This window comes from Pinus tabuliformis, chromosome 4_1, assembly GCF_031772625.1.
Source record: "Pinus tabuliformis cultivar Carrire ecotype Pingquan chromosome 4_1, CPIR1, whole genome shotgun sequence".
Lineage (NCBI taxonomy): Eukaryota > Viridiplantae > Streptophyta > Pinopsida > Pinales > Pinaceae > Pinus > Pinus tabuliformis.
The window spans coordinates 571,294,767-571,320,236 of NC_142303.1; positions in this window are offsets into that span (position 1 = coordinate 571,294,767).

The window sequence follows — 25,470 nt, forward strand, 5'->3', positions numbered from 1 at the left end:
GGGGACAACATCCCCATTGGAGCCACTATTATATTTGATAACTTTTATATAGTTTGGAGTTAATATGTCAAATTAGCAATGTTGTTAAAAATTCTGAAAAGGAAAATAAATGTACCAAAGGAACAGTTGGCTACAAGTAGACATAATTAAGATGCAGAGGCGAGTCCAAGAATTGGAAACTCAAATAGAGATGATCAAAGTTGAACTCTAAAAAATAAATCTTGGGCTCATAGCTAAAATAACAAGCACCCCTTAAGTATGGTAAATTTCTCACTTCTTTGCCTATACTACGCTAAACTAATAGTTTCAGCAATACAAATGGTTAAATAAGCTATAAGGAGTGATAAGAAGACAAAAGAAATCATCAAAAATACAAAATTCAAAAAATTCAAATTTCGTAGCAACTCCGTGCAGTTAAGCTAAAAATTTGCTACGAAACTGATGTAGCTTATCATTGAGGAAAATTCAAGGAAATATTTTAGTTAAAGGACTTTTGATACTATGTAATTAGCTAACAGAAAAATCTGAAAAGTACTAAAGGGATGTTTTTGTAACTTGCTACCCAAATTTGCTACGGAAATTCTGGAAATGATTGTTTTAGTTGTCAACTTCAAGCTCACTTTTGGACCAAATGGAAAGGAATTTCGGAAATATGGAGGTTTTTGTTCAGCATGAGCTCATCTACAAAATACTTTCTCAGTTTTTACACAAATATCAGGGTTTGGAAGATATGCACTTATATTTGGGCCTATTTTACAGAACTTTTCCTAGCCAAATTTGTTGCAGAAATTTTGAAACTTGACTTGGTGGAGGTCTAGGTCAGCAAAGTCAACTAGGACAACACATCCACGTGGCAAGAGCACATCAGAAATCCAAAACAGCCAGCATTTGGTTGGATTCGATAAGGTTCAACAATAGAATATTTATGGGATCATAAATAGATAGAATCCTATTTGAATTCAAATTATATTAAAACAAAAAATCACTAAGAAATCTCAAAAATGTTTCGTAAGTCAAATAGGATTAGGTCTCGTAGGTTGATGATCGAATCTAGCCCCAAGTGGCAGATTTTGTAATTAATGCCAGATGAAGATGTTTTTCTATATATTTTAGTTTTTTTATTCTGCAAAGGATCGAGAGTGTGAAAAAAGACCACTTTTGTATATTTTTTCTAGTTAATAAGAAGTGCAGTTGCAGCAATACCCTGTTTTTAACTTGAGGTTCATTTTTGGTTTCAATTCCAACCCTTCATGTTTTTACGTTATTATAAGTTGTCATAGTTTGCTTGATTACTTGGAATTCAATGTAATATTTCTCCAACTTCCTTCAAATTTGTTGTGATTAACTATAAATGCTTATTTCACATTAGTTAAGCCAAAAATGCCTCAGCTTCCACAAAACAATGTGCATCTATAAATTGAGTTTTCTTTGAATCTATGCCCAATGGTGGTGATTATTAGACTTTCTTTCACCTGCAAGAATCACACAATAATCCAGAGTTAGCCATCTGTAATTGAGTTTTATCTAGAACATCATATTGTTTTTTTTTAGAGAGCCCTCTCATGTTAGAAGGGCTAACGTCTAGCTACAAGTGGTTTGAAATAGTTACTCTTGGTTGGAGGTTGTGTTGTGGCCACCAACAACCCCCCTCCTTCTTTAAGTATTAGCAATAACACTAAAGAAGTGGGGACCCTTAGTAAAAAATTCAAAAAAATTTATAATTTTTTTTTGTATTATACTCCTTAAAATATATCGCACGGAGAAGAGTAAAACATTTCTTTATGAGCATAATAAAAAACTGCGAAGAGGCGACGTGAAATTCATCGCATCGCATACATTAAGAAGCGCCCATAAATGAAACAAATCTTCGATGGCCGATATGCGACATCGCATATCGCAACATCGCATAAACATCACAAAATAACTTAACAAATTGCAACGATCTGCGATCTTGCGATAAGCGCGATGCTGCGATCTTGTGATAAGCGCGATCTGCAATCTTCCGATAAGCGCGATGCTGCGATCTTGCAATAAGCGCAACACTGCGATCTTGCGATAAGCGCGATGCTGCGATTCTGTGATAAACTGATTAGGAAACTCCACAATGACACATCTTGATAATGCGATCCGCGATGCTGCGATGTGAGTCGCAGAAATCACCCATTGCAAATTTTCCTCGGCTCAGAATTCAAGAAAAGCTGTCCCTAAACCAAAAAATCGGGCGCACGCCTTAAAAGAAATTAATGAATGTACGCCAAAGTATTCATGAAGGATATTTTTGTGTTTTTCGAAGAGTCAGTTCACTATGGGTGTCATGATTTTATACATTCATAGATCTTAGAGCTTTCGTGTCAAAATTTATTATCATTACTCTTTTCCTTTGCGTGAACAGAGAAGAGATGTCCTCATAAATGGATACCGCATGCAACAGAAACGCAGATTTCAAAGTATTACTGAACAGATGTTGACATCAATAGGCAATTCGACGCTCAAGGTCAAAAGCTCACAAAAGCAGCATGTTTACAAAATTCTGAAAGCTTATGCCCAGTAAAGGGAAAAGCGTTAAAGGTGGAAAATGCACCAGAAAGGGCTGGATCAAAGAACGGAGGTAGTTTTCGATGCGCGATTAGCGCCGCGCGCGCTTCGCTAAGAAAATTGTTTAGAAAGCAAAGTCCCTAATTTGCTTAGTCATCCACGAGTCCAGAAATTTGTCAAAAACTTGTCCTCAGAACATGCACTTTTGCACCCTCAGAGGAGGTTTTGATGAATGAATGGATCAAGGTTTATTAATGTTTGCATTTGATATCTGCTACTGATGTTGCACTTCTGTACTCTTGGTAGATATTAGAACAAGTAGAGATAAATCATTGTTGCTTGAAGCTTATCAGTAGGACCAGTCATAAATGGTACTTTTATCTCTTGGCCATTACTGCTTATATTCTTAAAGTGATATACAGTTTTTAGTTGTTTATATGTTATTGCATGAATGTTTGAGTTACCATTTGGCACTTTTGTACGGTGGAGCTATTTATTTATGTTTGATATATGAATAACTTATTATGTGATATGCTGTTCACAACTGTTTTGCCTAACTTTTTATGCAAAGTGGTTCATCTTCATTGATTTCCATTCTTATGATAGCTGAATGATCTTTATTACCAGTTATTATTTTAAATCTCTTTAGATCACATAATAGAAGAAATACATCCCGGGTTAGCATAGATTAGATGTGCTGTTTTCATTAGATTACAATAGCATAGAATTAGATTAAAGTAGCTTAGATTAGAACTCTTAGATCAGCATCATCCAACTCTGCACACACACACACCCTTAGATTGGGAAACTGGTCCCATTATCCCCAGTCGGACCTGCTATACCAAATGGATAAGGAGCTGCCAACCAAGGTCTGGACCGGGCGGGTATCCCCCTTGTTGTCGACCTGATTTTCGGGGCTTCAACATATTTGGCGCTAGAAGGAGGGCCTGAACTATGAATGGCACTTAAATCAAAATCTAAATACCATTCTGAGAGTAAAACGCCCTCATCATCTCCCCCGACTTCTCCAGTATATTTAAATCCAGAGTTAGAAGTCGCTCGAGTATCAATCGCTGCTACACGCCCTGATAGTTCAGACCAATCTACCATTAAACCTCCTGGAGTTGAATCTCTAATTCACGAACTTTAGGGATTTTCCATTTCTCCTCAGAGGTCTGATAAATCTCAAAGCAGTGTGACTTCACAGTACAATCCTGCTCATCCCCTAACCAGGTTAAAGAGTGAAAAATTTGGCATCCAGCCAACTGAGTTGCCTCTTCCCACCAGGAAAAGAGCGAGGAAATCACCACAAGAGTCTGACAGTGAGACTCTTTCGTCTACATCGCCCATTTCAACTACCTCACCGCGAAGTCAACCACCCACACCTCCATTCCAAATCATCATCCATCCGTCTGCCGAGACTCCCACAACCCCGCTTCAATCATCTACGATCATAGTATCCTCATCTTCCCAGCCACACAGATCATCTTCTGCACTTTTCTCTACTAGCAGCTCAACGATGGCCCAATCTCCATGGAACAACCCTGGGGAAGTTTTAATGCCCGCGCCCTTGAGTCAAATACCGGCCCATCCTGAGAAATGGCTGCCCAAATTCAATCCAGAAGCAGGCATGCTAACGGAAGAGCACATAAACAATTTCATGCTTTCTATCAATCTCAACGGAGTTACTATGAAGATGTTGTTGTTCGGATTTTTCCCTATACACTGCAAGGGACAGCCAGGTCATGGTATTTTTCATTACCCTTCGGGTCTATCACAAGTTGGGATATCTTCCACAATCAATTCCTTATCAAGTTTGGTGATGAAAGATCAACGGAAACATTAATCAATGACCTATCCAATCTTAAGGCCCAAGCTAAAGAACCTATCAAAGATTTCGATTTACGGTTCAATAAAATTCTCAACAAAATTCCCACTGCTTCCCAACCCAGTGAAGAAGTACGATGTGAATGGTATATTATTGCTTTACCATCAAACATAGCAATCTTCGTGGATAGAGCAAATAAAAAAACCTTAGTTGAAAACATGACAGAGGCGATAGCAGTAGAGAAACGTGTAATAGCCCTGGAAAAGAGATCCGCGATAGAGGAACACAAGTCTAAAAATGTCACCTTCAAGGAAGACTCCAAGAAGAAACAAACAAAAGACCCTTTCAATTTGGAAGGATTGCAGAAAGTATTAAAGATCATGTCTAATGAGATGATTGACATAAAAAAACAAGTAGCAGAAACTTCTTTAAAAAAGCCCTATAGAGCTTTTAAAAGAGGTCCTTCAACGGATGCAAGACCACCCAATGCCATCTCCAATGCTGAAACTGAGGAAGAGGAAGAAGAAGAAAGTGCCACTGAAGGGCAGACCGATGACGAAGAAGTTGTGGAATTACAAGGAATGTGGGATTTCATCCTCCCACAAGAAGAAGATCAAGAAGTATTTCCGGTTAGCACACGAAGCAAAAATCAGCTTGATCCTCCCCAAACTACCCCTAAGCAGAAGAGCGCAAGCCCTACAACAAAAGATAAAGTCGCAACAAAGAAGACAACCACTAAAGCGACTCGATCTAGCCCAGTCCAAGCAGATCAAACAACTCCATCAAAAACACTGATAGTGTCGGATGAAATGGAGTACAATATTATTGATGACATGAAAAAAACTAGGGCTAATATTACCCTTTATGAATTGAGCAAATTGAAGCATCAACAGAAGATAATGATGAAAGAATTACACGCCGTGCCTATTGTACCTTTGCCTACCGCTGTACTCTCTCAAGCTTCCCACAACATGGGAAGACCTCCAACTAACGCGATCAATAAGATTGATCCAAATGATATCGCCTTGATTGGAGGAAGATCAAGATCTCACACTCCCCCGTTTCTTCTCACTTATGAAATTTTCAATAAAAATGTGCACAATTGTTTGGTAGATTCCGGTGCTTCATCGAATATTTTACCCAGATCAATATGTGCTAAGTTAAATGTTCAACCACAAAAATCCGCAGTATGCATAGTTCAGCTCGATTGATCTCAAGTCGAAGTGATTGGTGAAATTAATCAAGTAACCATAAGATTGTCATCTAACCCGAAGGTATGTCAGGTTATTGACATTCTAGTGGCTGATATCCCAGAATTCTATGGCTTATTTCTTAGCAGGGATTGGTCCGAGAAACTCCATGGATACTTTGCAACCGACTGGTCACACATGTGGTTACCCTACAACGATAAACCGAATCAAATAAAGGTTGAACGAGAGTTACAACAGAAGTACATAGTAACGGAATTAGAGGGAGAAAATGAAGCGGTATCGTATAGCAGCAGTATCATAGGCAATTACTCGGTAGATTCTTTTCTCGGCAATTTCAATGCTCACCCATCACCTTACTTAGGAAATTCAGTTTTATCCCAAGTCGAAATTTTTTCCCAAACACATAGTTCAAAGTGTGTTAATTTTGTAGATGAACCTATAAATACATCTTTGTTTTGGAAATTATATTTCGATGGCTCTAAATCTAACGAAGGAGCAAGAGCAGGATGTGTTCTAATTAGTCCAGAGGGAAACAAGACTATGCTTACGTGCATACTCAAATTCAATTGCACAAACAATACAGCAGAATATGAGGCCTTGGTGCAAGGCCTATACAAAGCAATCAGGTTAAACGTCAAGTATCTTCAAGTCTTTGGAGACTCTGAGATTATCGTCAAATAGGTACGTAACACTATACATTTCCTATCAGGTCATTTAAAACACTATCAATCTTTAGTACAAGATCTGACTGAGCATTTCATAGCATTTAATATCTCTTCAATCCCGAGACTCCAAAACACAAGCGCAGACCTTTCGGCTAACGTAGCCTCTAGGCTTATTCCCTCCGAAGATTTTAGTCCAGATAGATTCTCAATAGAATTAATCTTTAGACTGTCCATCCCTGACAACATTACGAATTGGAGAGTATTCAATGACGATCCTGATATTGTAAATTTCCCCACTTCTGAAGGATCCTACTCTAATCAGATAATTGACGAAGACCATCACGATCGAAAAATACAAAAAAATAGCACTGATAATGCTATACCTAAATCGGTGGTTAAGTTAGAAGACTTATACGATTTGAAAAATCGGTTTTATAAAAGGTCTACCAATTCAAATCTCTACAGTTCAACTCTGAACTACGAATTAGTAAACCTAAGAACCGATGATAAACCACAAAATGTTAATCTAGGCATCGGCCTAGTCCCTGAAGAAAAACTAGCGTATATTCGTCTTTTGAGACAATATAAAAATGTTTTTGCCTGGAATTACGATGAGCTGAAGACATACGACACTTCTATCATTCAGCATACTATTACTATGATTGACAACGAAAAACCTGTCCAACAGAAACTGAGGAAGATCCACCCCAATTTAGAAAATCAGATAAAAACTTAGCTAAATAAGTTATTAAGAGCCAGAATAATTTTCCCCGTCAGGCATTCCAAATGGGTCTCCAATATGGTACCCGTTAGAAAGAAAAATGAAGATATTAGAATCTATATCGAAATTCAGAATCTTAACAAACCCTGTCAAAAAGACAATTTTTGTTAGGTCCCTATACTACTAGTGTAACCCCTTATTGTTATTAGTACAACCCACTTATTATATTGATGTACCCATGTAGTGCCCATATTGTTACTATTGTGCCCCATAGAAGCCCACTATTGTTATTATTGTGCCCTTACATTATTATTGCTATGTCGGCTCTAATTACGTTATGACCCCTTAGACTCCTATATATAGAAAGGAGGTCTTTTCATTTATATCATCCAAGAATTGTTCATTTATGTAATGTAAAGGAGGTTGCCCCCTAGAAGAGGCTGAATTCTAAGGTGTTGATCTATCTTTTCTATCTTTTCTTGAGCTGGTTTCATAACATTTGGTATCAGAGCTTTGGATTCTAGGGTTTCGCTGCTCCAAACAGGTCATTGTGACATTTTCGCTATAACCTTTTTTCTGTGACGTTTCAGAAGTCACAAAAACAACCCATTTGAGAAGAAAACGCGCTGAACCTTGGGTCCAAATTTCAGAGCTTTTTGCGCGATATTTGCCGAGATATGATCTGAGGAAGTTGGTCTTTTTGCAGACTCCTGAATTACATTCAAAACAGGTGACCTGGGAAAAATCGTCATAACTTTCTCTCTGGGGATCGGATTGAAGATTTGTAAGAAGTTACAGAAAGAGGATGGACTGTAGTTTCTTGTATGCATTTTTTAGATTCAAAAGTCGAAACAGTGACTCGTGGCACGTCGTACAAGTTCGCTCTACTGAACTAGTCTATAATCAAGTCACTGTGGGAGATTTCACATAACTCTTCCTTGGAGAATCCAATTTGGGTCATAATTGTGGCATTGGAAAGAGGACACAGAGGGCTACTATAGTTCACAATTTCAGAACTTAAAGATTCAAAAGTACAGAGTTATAGTCATTTCAAGATCGAGCTCCTAAAATCAAGAAAAAACAAGATGAAGAAGTTTGATGGCAAGGATCCGGTAAATTGGATACTTCAGATGGAGCAATATTTTGATCTACATGGTGTACCACTGTTACAAAAGGTATGCATTGCATCATCATATTTAGAACCAGATCAATTTTTATGGTATAAAGGGCTTTGTTCTCGTAAATAACTTGTTACGTGGTCAATTTTCACGGAGGAAATGATAGCACATTATGAGGATACAAAGAGCGAAACCTTCTTTAGAGCAACACCACAACAATTGGAAAGAGTAAAAGGGCTTTGTGACATATTGGAAAGAAAAATTATGGAAACCAAGAAGAATACCCCTCACAAATATAAAGATGGAAGTGTTGTTTCTCCTAGCCTTCTACAACCTACAAGGGTTACACCACAACAATTGGAAGAAAAAAGAGAAAAATGGCTTTGTTACAATTGTGATAGAAAATGCACTAAAGGTCATAAATGTGCTGAGAAGAAATTATTTTACATAGAATATGAAGAGAAGGAAGAAAAGGATCAAGAAACATTAAAAGAAGAAGATATAAGCCACAACCCCACCCAGAGAAAGAAGAAATGAATCAGACCATATCTTGTAAAGCATTGGCAAGAATTACCACTCCTCAAACTCTCAAGATAGAAGGACATATCAAGAAGAAAAAGGTGCAAGAAGCAAAATATCACATCGAGAAAGAAGAAGTGAATCCAACCATATCTTGTAATTCATTGGGCGAAATTACCACTCCTCAAACTATCAAGATAGAAGGACATATCAAGAAGAAAAATGTTCAAGAAGTGAAAGATCACATCGAGCATCAAGAAATGAATCCGACCATATCTTGTAAAGGATTGGAAGAAATTACCACTCCTCAAACTCTAGAGATAGAAGGACATATCAAGAAGAAAAATGTTCAAGCAGTGAAATATCACATCAAGCATCAACAACAAGTTCTCCAACTTTTAAAGGATAACGCCACTTCGGTGCAAAATCAAATGAAACAACAGATAGATCAACATCGTAGTGAAAAATGTTTTGATGTAGGTGATTGGGTATTTTTACTGCTACATCTCAAGCAAGCTATTTATGAGAAAGAAATGTTGGCAATACTACATGCACTTAAAAAATGGCGACCTTACCAAATGGGAAGACTCTTCAAGGATGAGGATGTGGAAGCATTGTTTTGTGTTATTTCTATTATCCAACCATATTGGATAAGTGAAGCAAGGGATGAATGGAATAAGGACGAAGAAGTATGGCCACTTATTCAAAAGTTGCAAAAGATCCCAATTCAAACAATATTGCTAGAAATTGAAGAGGAAGGAAAAATCATATTCGAACCGGGAGCAATCACATAAACAAGAACCCGACAGCTACGAAATCGATCAATTTCAGAGTATCTCATCAAGTGGAAGAACTTACCCACTGAAGATTCCACATGGGAGGACAAGAATTTTATACATAAGCATCAAGAACTACTCAAGCGTTGAGGACAACACTTTTTGAAGGAGAGGGGCATGTTAGGTCCCTATACTACTAGTGTAACCCCTTATTGTTATTAGTAAAACCCACTTATTATATTGATGTACCCATGTAGTGCCCATATTGTTACTATTGTGCCCCATAGAAGCCCACTATTGTTATTATTGTGCCCTTACATTATTATTGCTATGTCGGCTCTAATTACGTTATGACCCCTTAGACTCCTATATATAGAAAGGAGGTCTTTTCATTTATATCATCCAAGAATTGTTCATTTATGTAATGTAAAGGAGGTTGCCCCCTCGAAGAGGCTGAATTATAAGGCGTTGATCTATCTTTTCTATCTTTTCTTGAGCTGGTTTCATAACAATTTTCCTCTTCCACCTATGGAACAGATATTATAGGCTGTAGCAGGCTCAGAACTGATGTCTTTCTTGGACGGATTTTCAGGATATAATCAAGTGCTGGTGCATCCCAATGATCAGTTGAAAATCACATTCCGAACTAAATGGGGCACATATGTATATCGGAAGATGCCATTTGGTTTGATTAATTCCGGCGCTACATTTCAAAGAGCCATGGACATCGCATTTAAGGGTTTAGTCAATCAATCTGTAATAATTTATTTGGATGATATAATAGTGTACTCCAAGAAGCGAAGCGACCATCTCAAAGATTTAAAACAAATTTTTCAACGATGTTTAAGGTATGGGATTTCACTTAACCCAAAGAAATCTTTTTTCGCATTAAGTGAAGGAAAACTTCTAGGATTCATAGTGTCAAAATCCGGTATTCACATTGATCCTGACAGAATCAAAGAATTCAAATTTCAAATGGGGTCAAGATGAACATGAAGCATTCAACCTGATCAAACAAGCTATTATTAATGCTCCATCTTTAGCAACCCCAAATTTTTCAGAATCTTTTGTTTTATATACATTTGCCTCAGATAAATCATATGCTGCGATTCTAACTCAAGCGAATCAAGAAAAAGCGGAAGCTCCAATTGTGTTTTTTAGCTCAAATTTACAAGGTGTTGAACTCAATTATTCAGACGTGGAAAAACAGGCCTATGTTGTTTTCAAAGCGGTCAAATATTTCTGACCTTTCTTATTTAAAACCCATACTAAGATCATAGTATCGTTTCCAGCGGTAAGAAATCTTCTAATACAGAAGGATATGGGCGAGAAAAGAGCAATTTGGATCACTGCTTTACAGGAATACGACCTTGAAATCAAACCAGCAAACATTGTAAGAGGTCAAGGCTTCTGCAAAATGTTGGCTGGAGCATCACAAATCTCTGAAATTTCATCCGAAAAGATACAAATGTATGAGGTAAGCCTAAACGATGCAGAATCATTGTATGCTGATATCATTTATTATCTTAAGAACGGGTATGCTCCATCACACCTGAATCACACTAAGAAAAGAGCTCTGAGATTGAAAGTTAAACAATATCAGCTCATAAATGATATTATTTTTAGAAAGAATTATGATTCTGTTCTTCTTAGATGTCTTGAAAAAACTGAAGCTGAAAAAGTTTTGCAGGAACTCCACGATGGACCAGCAGGCGGACACTATGTTGGAGATGCTACTGCACATAAAATTTTACGTGCAGGATATTACTGGCCTACGCTGTTCAAAGATTCACATAGTTACGTGAGGAAATGTCAAGTCTGCCAAACTATTGCTGGAAGACAAAAGAAGCCATCCCTGCCACTACAACCGGTAAACATCGAGCAACCATTCAGTCAGTGGGGCTTGGACATAATAGGTGAGATCGTTCCTCACTCTTCTAAGCAGCATAGATACATCCTCATGGCAACAGATTATTTTACTAAATGGGTAGAAGCAGTTCCTCTCAAGACGGCTAATTCTGAAAATATTATCGAATTCATAGATCAATTTATAATCACTAGGTTTGGATTGCCAACGGCTTTAATGTTTGATAATGCATCATACTTTTCTGGAAATGGAATGACTGAGTTTGCACTTAAAAGAGGGTTCAAACTAAAATATTCAGCTAATTACTACCCGCAAGGTAATGGGTTAGCTGAGTCAACAAATAAAAACCTAATCAGGATTATTAAAAGAACAGTTGACCAGAACCAAAAGAATTGGCATAAAGCTTTGGTAAATGCTTTATGGGCAGATAGAATAACGAAAAAAGCTTCGATCGGCACTTCCCCCTTTAATTTAGTTTATGGGAAAGAAGTGGTTGTTCCAACTCACTTAGTCATTCCCTCTGTCTTTAATACAATACATTGATGAAGTACCTACTTCCTCCATACAACTAAGACAAATGGAAATAATTAAATTAGAAGAGCAACGAGAACAAGCTAAGAAAACCCATGCTCATCATCAAGCACTAATAAAATCCTCTTTTGATTCAAACATAATGACCAGAAAAAAATTTCCGATGGGAGATTTAGTTTTAAAATGGGATAAGGCTCACGAAGAAAAAGGAAAACATACAAAATTTCAAAAGATGTGGCTTGGTCCTTTTCAAATTGTTGAAGTCATAGGTCCATCAACGTTTGTATTACAGGATCTAGCAGGTAGAAGGGATTCTTTGCCTGTTAATGGTCAAATCCTTAAAATATATTTTCCATAGAAGATTATTCTTCTATTTTGTAGAATAGTTTTGTTTTTTCTTTTCTTTTTCATAATAAAACCAGTTGTAAATGGTTACTACCGGTATTCACGAAAAGACAACAATTCTCTTTCAGATTTTGAGCTTTTCGCTTGTATAAATAGAAAATTTTTGAAAATCTGACCTTTATTATTGACAGATACAGTTAAAAACTTTAGCCTAGATATGATACTAGTTTCAACTTCAAAAAATTTGATGAAAGCAACCTTTAGCGAAGGAATTGTTTTATATCAGCACAATGAAAGGTATCAATAAAAAAAATAAAGATTCTCTGTAAAACTGTTGTTTTCAAACTTTATTATTGTCGTCCAGAGCTTTCTTAAGGAAAACAATGATATCCTCCCTGTTAAAGAAAATCGCAGCATTCAGAGGGACAATCCAAGAAACACTATATCTCAAAGAATAAGAGGTCTCATCACGAGCCGACTTATCATGATCACAGATATTATAACTTTGTTGACTTTACCAAACACTGTCCATCAAAACAGGGCAATGACTTAAGATTGTTGAAATCAAAAGACAAGGGGTCTCATCACGAGCCAGCTTGTTCAGCAAAAGTGTAAATCAAGTGAATGACTGTGTCATAATTTGGCTACCAAACCAAGACATTGTTCTTTAAGAATAAAAAAAGAAAAAGTGTCAATAGGGATTTTTCTTTGAAGGTTGTAGATAACCTTAAATAGGATAAAGGATCATTGCTGGGTAACAGGCAACCCTGTCGAGGCTATGGACGCCTGCTGGCAGCAGAGGCTCTACCTACGGCAAACGAGCATATTTTAAAGCTAGCACACAGAGAAGACTTTATTTTATCTTTACAAGACCAAGTAATGGTTGATATAAATACAAGGACAAGCCTGAGGAAGCAAACAATTAGAATAGAAAGAGGTTGAAACAAAATATCATTGATAGAATAAGGCATAATGTACTCTATCTCTCCATAACAAAGTTTAGATTTATGAAAATTTTTCCGTTTTGGAAGTTTAAAAAATTCAATAGAAAAGCAGAGATAATTGGTTCTTCCAAGTGAATCGCCATTGTTGTGGCCACCAACAACCCCCCTCCTTCTTTAAGTATTAGCAATAACACTAAAGAAGTGGGGACCCTTAGTAAAAAATTCAAAAAAATTTATAATTTTTTTTTTGTATTATACTCCTTAAAATATATCGCACGGAGAAGAGTAAAACATTTCTTTATGAGCACAATAAAAAACTGTGAAGAAGCGACGCGAAATTCATCTAATCGCATACATTAAGAAGCGCCCATAAATGAAACAAATCTTCGATGGCCGATATGCGACATCGCATATCGCAACATCGCATAAACAACACACAATAACTTAACAAATTGCAACGATCTGCGATCTTGCGATAAGCGCGATCTGCGATCTTGCGATAAGCGCGATCTGCGATCTTGCGATAAGCGCGATCTGCGATCTTGCGATAAGCGCGATGCTGCAATCTTGCGATAAGCGCAATGTTGCGATCTTGCGATAAGCACGATGCTGCGATTGTGTGATAAACTGATCAGGAAACTCTGCAATGACACATCTTGATAATGCGATCCGCGATGCTGTGATGCGAGTCGCAGAAATCACCCATCGCAAATTTTCCTCGGCTCAGCATTCAAGAAAAGCTGTCCCTAAACCAAAAAATCGGGCACACGCCTTAAAAGAAATTAATGAATGTACGCCAAAGTATTCATGAAGGACAGTTTTGTGTTTTTCGAAGAGTCAGTTCACTATGGGTGTCATGATTTTATACATTCATAGATCTTAGAGCTTTCGTGTCAAAATTTATTATCATTACTCTTTTCCTTTGTGTGAATTGCGGGAATAAAAAACAGGAAACAACATGAAGCAATGTGCAGGAAATATCTAAGGAAAAAGGGAAAGCGTCAATGCTCGGAGAACAGAGAAGAGATGTCCTCATAAACGGATACCGCATGCAACAGAAATGCAGATTTCAGAGTATTACTGAACAGATGCTGATATCAATAGGCAATTCGACACTCAAGGTCAAAATCTCACAAAAGCAGCATGTTTACAAAATTCTGAAAGCTTATGCCCAGTAAAGGGAAAAGCGCTAAAGGCGGAAAACGCACCAGAAAGGCTCGGATCAAAGAACGGAGGAAGTTTTCGATGCGCGATTAGTGCCTAGCGCTAATCGCACATCACTAAGAAAATTGTTCATAAAGCAAAGTCCCTAATTTGCTTAGTCATCCACGCGTCCAGAAATTTGTCAAAAACTTGTCCTCAAAACATGCACTTTTGCACCCTCAGAGGAGGTTTTGATGAATGAATGGATCAAGGTTTATTAATGTTTGCATTTGATATCTGCTACTGATGTTGCACCTCTGTACTCTTGGTAGATATTAGAACAAGTAGAGATAAATCATTGTTGCTTGAAGCTTATGAGTAGGACTAGTCATAAATAGTACTTTTATCTCTTGGCCATTTCTGCTTATATTCTTAAAGTGATATACAGTTTTTAGTTGTTTATATGTTATTACATGAATGTTTGAGTTACCATTTGGCACTTTTGTACGGTGGAGCTATTTATTTATGTTTGATATATGAATAACTTATTATGCGATATGCTGTTCACAACTGTTTTGCCTAACTTTTTATGCAAAGTGGTTCATCTTCATTGATTTCCATTCTTATGATAGCTGAATGATCTTTATTACTAGTTATTATTTGAAATCTCTTTAGATCGCATAATAGAAGAAATACATCCCGGGTTAGCATAGATTAGATGTGCTGTTTTCATTAGATTACAATAGCATAGAATTAGATTAAAGTAGCTTAGATTAGAACTCTTAGATCAACATCATCCAACTCTGCACACACACACACCCTTAGATTGGGAAACTGGTCCCATTATCCCTAGTCGGACCCGCTATAACAAACAGATAAGGAGCTGCCAACCAAGGTCCGGACCGGGCGGGTATCCCCCTCGTTGTCGACCCGATTTTCGAGGCTTCAACAGGTTGACACAGCCCATCCTGTCATATGAAGTGATAACATTTTTGGTGCATCTGCCGGGAACTGAAAAGCTCCTTTTCCCCGATTTTCTTTGAGTCTCTTCATTCTGATTCCTGAGGGTAACAGGAAACCAGAGTTTTCTAAAGGTTATGATACTACCCTAGAGACTCCAATCTCAAAAGATGAAAAAGATCAAAGCTTCATGGTGACTCCATTGATTTAAGATCAGTAGCTTGAAGAAGTTCCAAGATGAGTTCTACTGCAAGAAGAAATGCTAGGTATGCTCCTATGGATCGATCTCATATCTATGGTTTTCCAAATCCTATGCCTCGTGTTGATTGGTTAACCCATCTTCCCATGTTCAAAGATGAAATGAAAGATGATGTTGTTCTGCATTTGGTTAGATTTCATATGCATGTATGTAGACTGAGGGTTGAGTTTCTTGAGGATTGTCTCATGAAGATGTTTATGGCTACCCTAGAAGACAAAGCTAGAGTATGGTATGAAGGGTTGCAATCAGGAAGCTTGTGTTCTCTTAAAGATTTCCATAGAATATTCTTTGGACATTATGGGAAGTCTCATCCTTCCTTACCATTGTTTCAAGATCATTGTAATTTTTGTAAGGGTTTCATTCAATACCTTGAAAGTATTGATGATGATGTAGAATGTATGGATGATGAGGAGATGTTAGAGGCACTTTAAGAATTTTCTTCTCAAGCTAGTTTTCATGATGATCAAGAAGTTTTCCAACTAGCATATGTTTTTCTTTAGTTGAAGATGAAATGGATCAACAATTTGATAGTCAAGTGATATTACATGAAATTTATGAGAATTTGCATCCTTGTCAATATATATGCAGTCAACTGTATGAGCCAAATCATTCAAATTGTTTTCTAGCCCATTACTTTTCTAATATTTTATGTCAAGAAGAAACTCTTCAAGATCACGTTGTTGAAAATACATGCATGAAAATTTTGAACAATGAGGTAACATGTGATGAAAGTTGTCTACCTAGACAAGAACTTTTTTCCATTGATAATCATAATGATGTTGTCTTGGTTAAAGTGCATGAAAGTTCACTTTTTGGTATGCATAAATTTGTTTATATAGGAGTTGTTAGTGTTCAGAATCAAGATGACAGTCCTCAAGCAAGATTACCAAAGGTCAAATCAAAATTGTTTGATAAGAAAAAGATTAGTTTTGATGCACACACTATGGATGTCATGTTTGAAGATGTTCAAATATGTATGGATGTTTTTGTTGATTTCAATGGAAGGGAAGACAAATATATTGTTACTTTTTTATTTGATGATGTTCTTGGAATTGAAGACATAGGACAAAAGAAGCCATCAGTTATGAATGAATTCAACCCTCATGGTTTTACTCATCAAGAAGAGGTGATTTTTCATGATTATCAAGATCGTTTGGTAAGTGTATTCTAGTCATCAGTGAAGATGGAGTTTCTTTTATTTATAAGTTCAGGTTATGGATTTAGTTTTTGTTCAGAGTTGCTAATAGATGGTCCACTTAATAACAATCAACGAGCCTAGGTGTTGGATCAACTCTTTGACTAGTTATATTGGAGGTTTCATATTGCTTGAATTAAGCAGATGGATTTTCAGATGTTAGAGTAGGGTTATTGGTACATAAATAATCTTTTTGGGCAAGCATTTCCTTCAACTTTAGGCTACATTTTGTAGTTTTCAGTTTCACTTTGTATAGCAGTTTGATATCACATTGCAACAATAGTAATTGGTTTGGAGTTTGCTTTTCAGTTTGGTGAGTGGATTTGAATTTAGTCTTCAAACTGGGATCAGCCCAATCGTCAAGCACTGGAGCTTCTTGTTATTTGCTGCCCCATAGGGGGGACAACATTCCCATTGGATCCACTGTTATCTTTGATAACTTTTATATAGTTTGGAGTTAATTTGTCAAATTAGCAATGTTGTTAAAATTTCTGAAAAGGAAAATAAATGTACAAAAGGAACAGTTGGCTATAGGCAGACAAAAATAAGTTGCAGAGGCGAGTCAAAGCATTGGAAACTCAAATAGAGATGATTGAATTTGAACTCTCAAAAAGAAACCATGGGCTCATAGATGAAATAACTAGCACCCCTTAAGTATGGTAAATTCCTCACTTTTTTGCCTATACTACGCTAAACTAATAGTTTCAGCAATATACAGGGTTAAATAAGCTATAAGGAGTGATAAGAAGGCAAAAGAAATCATAAAAAATAAAAAACTCATAAAATTCAAATTTTGTAGAAACTTCCCATAGTTAAGCTGAAAATTTGCTACGAAACTATTGTAGCTTATCATTGAGGAAAGTGCAAGAAATTTTTTTAGTTAAAGGAGTTCTGATACTATGTATTTAGATAAATTACATAAGAGTAGACTTTAGAACTTACAGAAAAATTAGAAAAGTACTAGAGGGATGTTTTTGTAAGTTGCTACCAAATTTTGCTACGAAAATTATGGAAATCACTATTTTAGTAGTCATCTTAAAACTCCCTTCTGGACCAAATGGAAAGGAATTTTGGAAATATGAAGGAATATTTTTGGTCAACACGAGCTCATCTATAAAATCATCTCTCAATTTTTACATAGATATCATGGTTTGGAATATATGCACTTATCTTTGAGGCCTATTTTACAAAAAAAAAAAATCCTAGCTAGATTTGTTGCAAAAATTTTAAAATTCGACTTGGTAGAGGTCCAGGTTAGTAAATTCAACCAGCTCAACACATCCACGTGGCAAGAGAACACTCAGCATTTGGTTGGATTCGATAAGGTTCAACAACATATAGATAGAATCCTATTTGAATTCAAATTGTATTAAAATAGAAAATCCCTAAGAAATATCAAATATGTTTTGTAAGTCAAATAGAATTCGATCTCTTAGGATGATGATTGAATCTAGCCCCATGTTGAAGATTTTGTAATTAATGGCAGATGAAGATGTTTTTCTAAATATTTGTAGTTTTTTTATTCTGCAAAGGATCAAGAGTGTGAAAAATACCACTTTTGTATATTTTTTCCAGTTAATAAAAAGTACAGTTGCAGCAATATTATGTTTTTAACCTGAGATTTATTTTTTGCTTCAGTTCCATCACTTCATGTTTTTATGTTATTATAAGTTTCCATAGCTTGTTTGATTACTTGGAATTCAATGTAATATTGCTCCAACTTCCTTCAAATTTGTTGTGATTAACTGTAAATGTTTATTTCGTATTAGTTAAGCCAAAAATGCCTCAGATTCCATAAAGCAATGTTCATCTGTAAATTGAGTTTTCTTTGACTCGATGCCCAATGGTGGTGATTATTACACTTCCTTTCACTTGCAAGAATCACACAAAAATCCAGAGTTAGCCATTTCTAATTAAGTTTTATCTAGAACATCATATTTTTCCTTTGAGAGAGCCCTCTCATTCTAGAAGGTCTAACTTCTAGCTACAGGTGGTTTGAAATAGTTACTCTTAGTTGGGAGCCAAAAAACTCCTTTTCCCATATTTTCTTTGAGTCTCTTCATTATGATCCCCGAGGGTAACAGACAGCCGAAGTTTTCTGAAGGTTGTGATAGTACCTTGGTGACTCCAATCTCAAAAGATCCAAAAGATCAAATATTCATGGTGACTATATTACTTGAAGATCAATAGCTTGAAGAAGTTCCAAGATGAGTTCTACTAGAAGAAGAAATGCCAGGTATGCTCCTATGGATTGATCTCATATCTATGGTTTTCCAAATCCTCTGCCTCATGTTGATTGGTTAACCCATCTTCCCATGTTCAAAGTTGAAATGTAAGAAGATGATGTTTTGCATTTGGTTAGATTTCTTATGCATGTATGTAGACTGAGGGTTGAATTTCTTGAGGATTGTCTCATGAAGATGTTTATGGCTACCCTAGGAGACAAAGCTAGAGTATGGTATGAAGGGTTGTAATCAGGAAGCTTGTGTTCTCTTAAAGATTTCCATAGAATATTCTTTGGACATTATGGGAAGTCTCATTCTTCCTCACCACTGTTTCAAGACTGTTGTAATTTTTGTAAGGGTTTCATTCAATATCTTGAAAGTATTGATGATGATGTAGAATTTATGGATGATGAGGAGATGTTAGAGGCACCTTATGAATTTTCTTCTCAAGATAATTTTCATGACGTTCAAGACGTTTTCCAGCAAGCATATGTCTCTTCTTTAGTTGAAGATGAAATGGATCAGCAATTTGACAGTCAATCATATTACATGAAATTTATGAGAATTTGAAGTCTTGTTGACCTATATGCAATCAAAGGGATGAGCGAAATCATTAAAATTGTTTTTCAACCCATTCCTCTTTGGAGATTTCATGTCAAGAAGAAACTCCTTAAGATCAAGTTGTTGAAATACATGCATCAAAATTCTGAACAGTGAGGTAACATGTGATGAAAGTTGTCTACCTAGACAAGAACGTTTTTCCATTGAAAATCATAATGATGTTGTCCTAGTTAAAGTGCATGAAAATTCACTTTTAGGTAAACCCAAGTTACACGAAGAGCTAAATATACAAGTTTTATCTATTCTATTTGAGGATCATCAAAATTACATGGATGATATGCATAAAGTTGTTTGTATAGGAGCTATTAGTGTTCAGAATCAAGATGACAGTCCTCAAGCAAAATTACCAAAGGTCAAATCAGAATTGTTTTATAAGCAAAAGATTAGTTTTGATGCACACAATATGGATGTCATGTTTGAATATGTTCAAGAATGTATGGATGTTTTTTTTATTTACATGGAAGGGATGACAAATCTATTATTACAATTTTATTTGATGATGTTTTTGGAATTGAAGACATAGGACAAAAGAAGCCATCAGCTATGAATGAATTCACCCCTCATGGTTTTATTCATCAAGAAGAGGTGATTTTTCATGATTATCAAGATTGTTTGTTAAGTCTATTCTAGTCATCAGTGAAGGTGGAGTTTATTTCGTTTATAAGTTCAGGTTATGGATTTAGTTTTTATTCATAGTTGCCAATAGATGGTCCACTTAAGAACAGTTAAGGAGCCCAAGTGCTGGATTAGCTCTTTGACTGTTTATATTGGAGGTTTCATATTTATTGAATTAAGCAAGTGGATTTTTAGATGTTAGGGTAATGTTATTGGTACATAAATAAGCTTGTTGTGAAAGCCTTTCCTTCACCTTTAGGATACATTTTGTAGTTGTTGGTTTCAGTTTGTATAGAATTTTGATATCACACTGCAGCAATAGTAATTGGTTTTCAGTTGGTTTGCAGTTTTCTTTTCAGTTTGGTGAATGGGTTTGAATGTAGTCTTCAAATTGGGATCAACCCAATGGTTAGGCATTGGAGCTGCTTTTTCTTTGCTGCCCCATAATGGAGACAACATCCCCATTGGAGCCACTGTTATCTTTGATAACTTTTAGATAGTTTGGAGTTAATTTCTCAAATTAGCAATTTTGTTAAAATTTATGGAAAGGAAAATAAATGTAGAAAAGGAACAGTTGGCTACAGGGAGACAAAAAAAAGTTGCAAAGGCAAGTCAAAGCATTGGAAACTCAAATAGAGATGATCAAATTTGAACTCTCAAAAATAAATTTTGGGCTCATAATTGAAATAACAAACACCCATTAAGTATGGTATATTCCTCACTTTTTTGCCTATACTACGCTAAACTAATAGTTTCCGCAATATACATGGTTAAATAAGATATAAGGAGTGATAATAAGGCAGAAGAAATCATAAAAAATAAAAACTTAGAAAATTCAAATTTCGTAGCAACTCCCAATAGTTAAGCTAAAAATTTGCTACGAAGCTGTTGTAGCTTATCATTGAGGAAATGGAAGGAATTTTTTTAGTTAAAGTAGTTATGATACTACGTATTTAGCTAAAATGCATAAGAGTAGACTTCAGAACTTACAGAAAAATCATAAAAGTACCAAAGCGATGTTTTTGTAACATGTTACCAAAATTGGCTACGAAAATTATGGAAATCACTGTTTTAGTAGTCAATTTCAAGGTCACTTTCGGACCAAATGGAAAGGAATTTTTGAAATATGAAGGCATTTTTTGTTCAGCACCACCTCATCTACAAAATCCTCTCTCAATTTTTACACAGATATCAGGGTTTGGAAGATACGCACTTATCGTTGGGCCTATTTTACAAAACTTTTCGTAGTGAGATTTGTTGCAGAAATTTTGAAATTTGCCTTGGTGGAGGTCCAAGTCAACAAATTCAACCAACTCAACACATCCACGTGGCAAGAGCACATAAAAAATATAGCGCACTCAACATTTGGTTGGGTTCGACAAGGTTCAACAACAGAATATTTATGGGCTCATAAATAGATAAAATCCTATTTGAATTCAAATTGTATTAAAACAAAAAATCCCTAAGAAATATCAAGTATGTTCTACAAGTCAAATAGGATTAGGTCTCTTAGGATAATGATCAAATCTATCCCCAACTGTAATATTTTGTAATTAATGGAAAATGAAGATGTTTTTCTATATATTTGTAGTTTTTTTATTCTGCAAAGGATCGAGAGTGTGAAAAAGGCCACTTTTGTATATTTTTTTCCAGTTAATAAGAAGTACAGTTGCAGCAATACTCTGTTTTTAACTTGAGATTCAATTTTTGTTTTAGTTCCATCCGTTCATGTTTTTATGTTATTATAAGTTTTCATAGTTTGTTTGATTACTTGGAATTCAATGTAATATTGCTCCAACTTCCTTCAAATTTGTTGTGATTAACTATAAATGTTTTTTTCACATTAATTAAGCCAAAAGTGCCTCAACTTCCACAAAACCATGTTCATCTGTAAATTGACTTTTCTTTGACTCCATACCCAATGGTGGTGATTATTACACTTTCTTTCACCTACAAGAATCACACAAAAATCCAGAGTTAGCCATCTGTAATTGAGTTTTATCTAAAACATCACACTGTTTTCTTTGAGAGAGCCCTCTCATGATAGAAGGGCTAACTTCTAGCTACAATTTGTTTGAAATAGTTACTCTTGGTTGGAGGTTGACATAGCCCATCCTATCATATTAGGTGATAACATTTTTGTTGCGTCTGCTGAGAGATGAAAAGCTCATTTTCCTTGATTTTCTTTGAGTCGCTTCATTCTGATTCCTGAGGGTAACAGGAAACCAGAGTTTTTTGAAGGTTGTGATATTACCTTGGTGACTCCAATCTCAAAAGATCCAAAAGATAAAAGCTTCATGTTTACTTCACTGCTTGAATATCAATTGCTTGAAGAAGATCCAAGATGAGTCTGACTGCAAGAAGAAATGTCAGGCATGCTCCTATGGATCGATCTCATATCTATGGTTTTCCAAATCCTATGCCTCGTGTTCATTTGCTAACCTGTCTTCCCATGTTCAAAGATGAAATGAAAGATGATGTTGTTCTGCATTTGGTTATATTACATATGCATGTATGTAGATTGAGGGTTGAGTTTCCTAAGGATTGTCTCATGAATATGTTTATGGCTACCCTAGAAGACAAAGCTAGAGTATGGTATGAAGGGTTGCAATCAGGAAGCTTGTGTGCACTTAAAGATTTCCATAGAATAGTCTTTTGACATTATGGGAAGTCTCATCCTTCCTTAACACTGTTTCAAGACTATTGTAATTTTTGTAAGGGTTTCATTCAATATCTTGAAAGTATTGATGATGATGTAGAATGCAGGGATGATGAGGAGATGTTAGAGGCACTTTATGAATTTTCTTCTTAAGATAGTTTTCATGGTGATCAAGAAGTTTTCCAAAAAATAGATGTCTCTTCTTTAGTTCAAGATGAAACATATCAACAATTTGACAGTCAAGTCATATTACATGAAATTGATGAGAATTTGCATCCTTGTCAATCTATATGCAATCAAAGGTATGAGCGAAATCATTCGAATTATTTTTCAACCCATTTCTTTTCTGAGATTTTATGTCAAGACGAAACTCCTCAAGATCAGGTTGTTGAAAATACATACATGAAAATTATGAATAGTGAGGTAACATGTGATGAAATTTATCTACCTAGACAAGAACATTTTTTTTGTCGAAAATCATAATGATGTTGTCCCGGTTAAAGTGCATGAAAGTTCACTTTTAGGTAAACCCGAGTTACATGAAGAGCTGAATATACAAGTTTCACCTATTCTGTTTGAGGATCATCAAAATTACATGGATGATATGCATAAAGTTGTTTGTATAGGAGTTTTTAGTATTCAAAATCAAGATGACAGTCCTCAAGAAAAATTACCAAAGGTCAAATCAGAATTGTTTGATAAGCAAAATATTAGTTTTTATGCACACAATATGGACGTCATGTTTGAAGATGTTCAAGAATGTATGGATGTTTTTGTTGATTTACATGGAAGGGAAGACAAATATATTGTTACCTTTTTATTTTATGATGTTCTTGGAATTGAAGACATAGGACAAAAAAAGCCATCAGTTATGAATGAATTCAGCCCTCATGGTTTTACTCATCAAGAAGAGGTGATTTTTCATGATTGTCAAGATCATTTGGTAAGTCTATTCCAGTCATTAGTGAAGGTGGAGATTCTTTCATTGATAAGTTCAGGTTATGGATTCAGTTTTTATGTTTAGTTACCAATAGATGGTCCACTTAAGAACAGTGAAGGAGCCCATGTGTTGGATAAGCTCTTTGACTGGTTATACTGGATGTTTCATATTGCTTGAATTAAGCAGGTGGATTTTCAAATGTTAGATTAGGGTTATTGGTACATAAATAAGATTGTTGGGAAACCATTTCCTTCAGCTTTAGGCTACATTTTGCAGTTGTCAGTTTTAGTTTGTACAACAGTTTGATATCACATTGCAACAGTAGTAATTAGTTTCGAGTTGATTTGTAGTTTTCTTTCCAGTTTGGTGAGTAGGTTTGAATGTAGTCTTTGTATCGGGATCAACCCAATGGTCAGACACTGGAGCTGCTTGTTCTTTGCTGCCCCACATGGAGGAAAACATCCCCATTGAAGCCACTATTATCTTTGATAAGTTTTAGATAGTTTGGAGTTAATTTGTCAAATTAGCAATGTCGTTAAAATTTCTTAAAAGGAAAATAAAAGTACAAAAGGAACAATTGGCTATAGGCAGACATAAATATGTTGCAGAGGCGAGTTAAAGCATTGGAAACTCAAATAGAGATGATCAAAGTTGAACTCTCAAAAATAAATCTTGGGCTCATAGTTGAAATAACAATCACCCCTTATGTATTGTAAATACCTCACTTTTTTTCCTATACTACACTAAAGTAATAGTTTCAGCAATATACATGGTTAAATAAGTTATAAGGAGTGATAAGAAGGAAAATGCAAGGAAATTTTTTAGTTAAAGGAGTTCTGATACTATGTATTTAGCTAAAATGCATAAGAGTAGACTTCAAAACTTACAGAAAAATGAGAAAAGTACCAGAGGGATGTTTTTGTAACTTGCTACCAAAATTTGCTACGGAAATTCTTGAAATGGCTGTTTTAGTAGTCAACATTAAGCTCCCTTTCTGACCAAATGGAAAATAATTTTTGAAATATGAAGGAAGTTTTTGTTCAGAACGATCTCATCTACAAAAGCATCTCTCAATTGTTACACAGATATCAGGGTTTAGAAGATATGCACTTATATTTGAAGCCTATTTTACAGAATTTTTCCTAGCGAGATTTGTTGCAAAAATTTTGAAATTCGACTTGGTGGAGGTCTAGGTCAGAAATGTCAACTAGGTCAACACATCCATGTGGCAAGAGCACATTAGAAATCTAGCACACTCATCATTTTCTTAGATTCGATAAGGTTCAACAACAGAATATTTATGGGCTCATAAATAGATAGAATCTTATTTTGAATTCAAATTGTATTAAAACCAAAAAATCCCTAAGAAATTTCAAATATGTTTTGTAAGTCAAATAGGATTAGGTCTCTTAGGACGATGATCGAATCTAGCCCCAGGTGGAAGATTTTGTAATTTGGTAGATGAAGATGCTTTTCTATATGTTTGTAGTTTTTTTATTCAGCAAAGGATAAAGAGTGTGATAAAGACCACTTTTGTATATTTTTTCCAGTTAATAAGAAGTACAGTTGAAGCAATAATCCGTTTTTAACCTAAGATTCATTTTTGGTTTTAGTTTCATCCCTTCATGTTTATATGTTATTATAAGTTTTCATAGCTTGTTTGATAACTTGGAATTCAATGTAATATTTCTCCAACTTCCTTCAAATTTGGTGTGATTAACTGTAAATGTTTATTTCACATGAGTTAAGTAAAAAATGCCTCAGCTTCCACAAAACAATGTTCACCTGTAAAT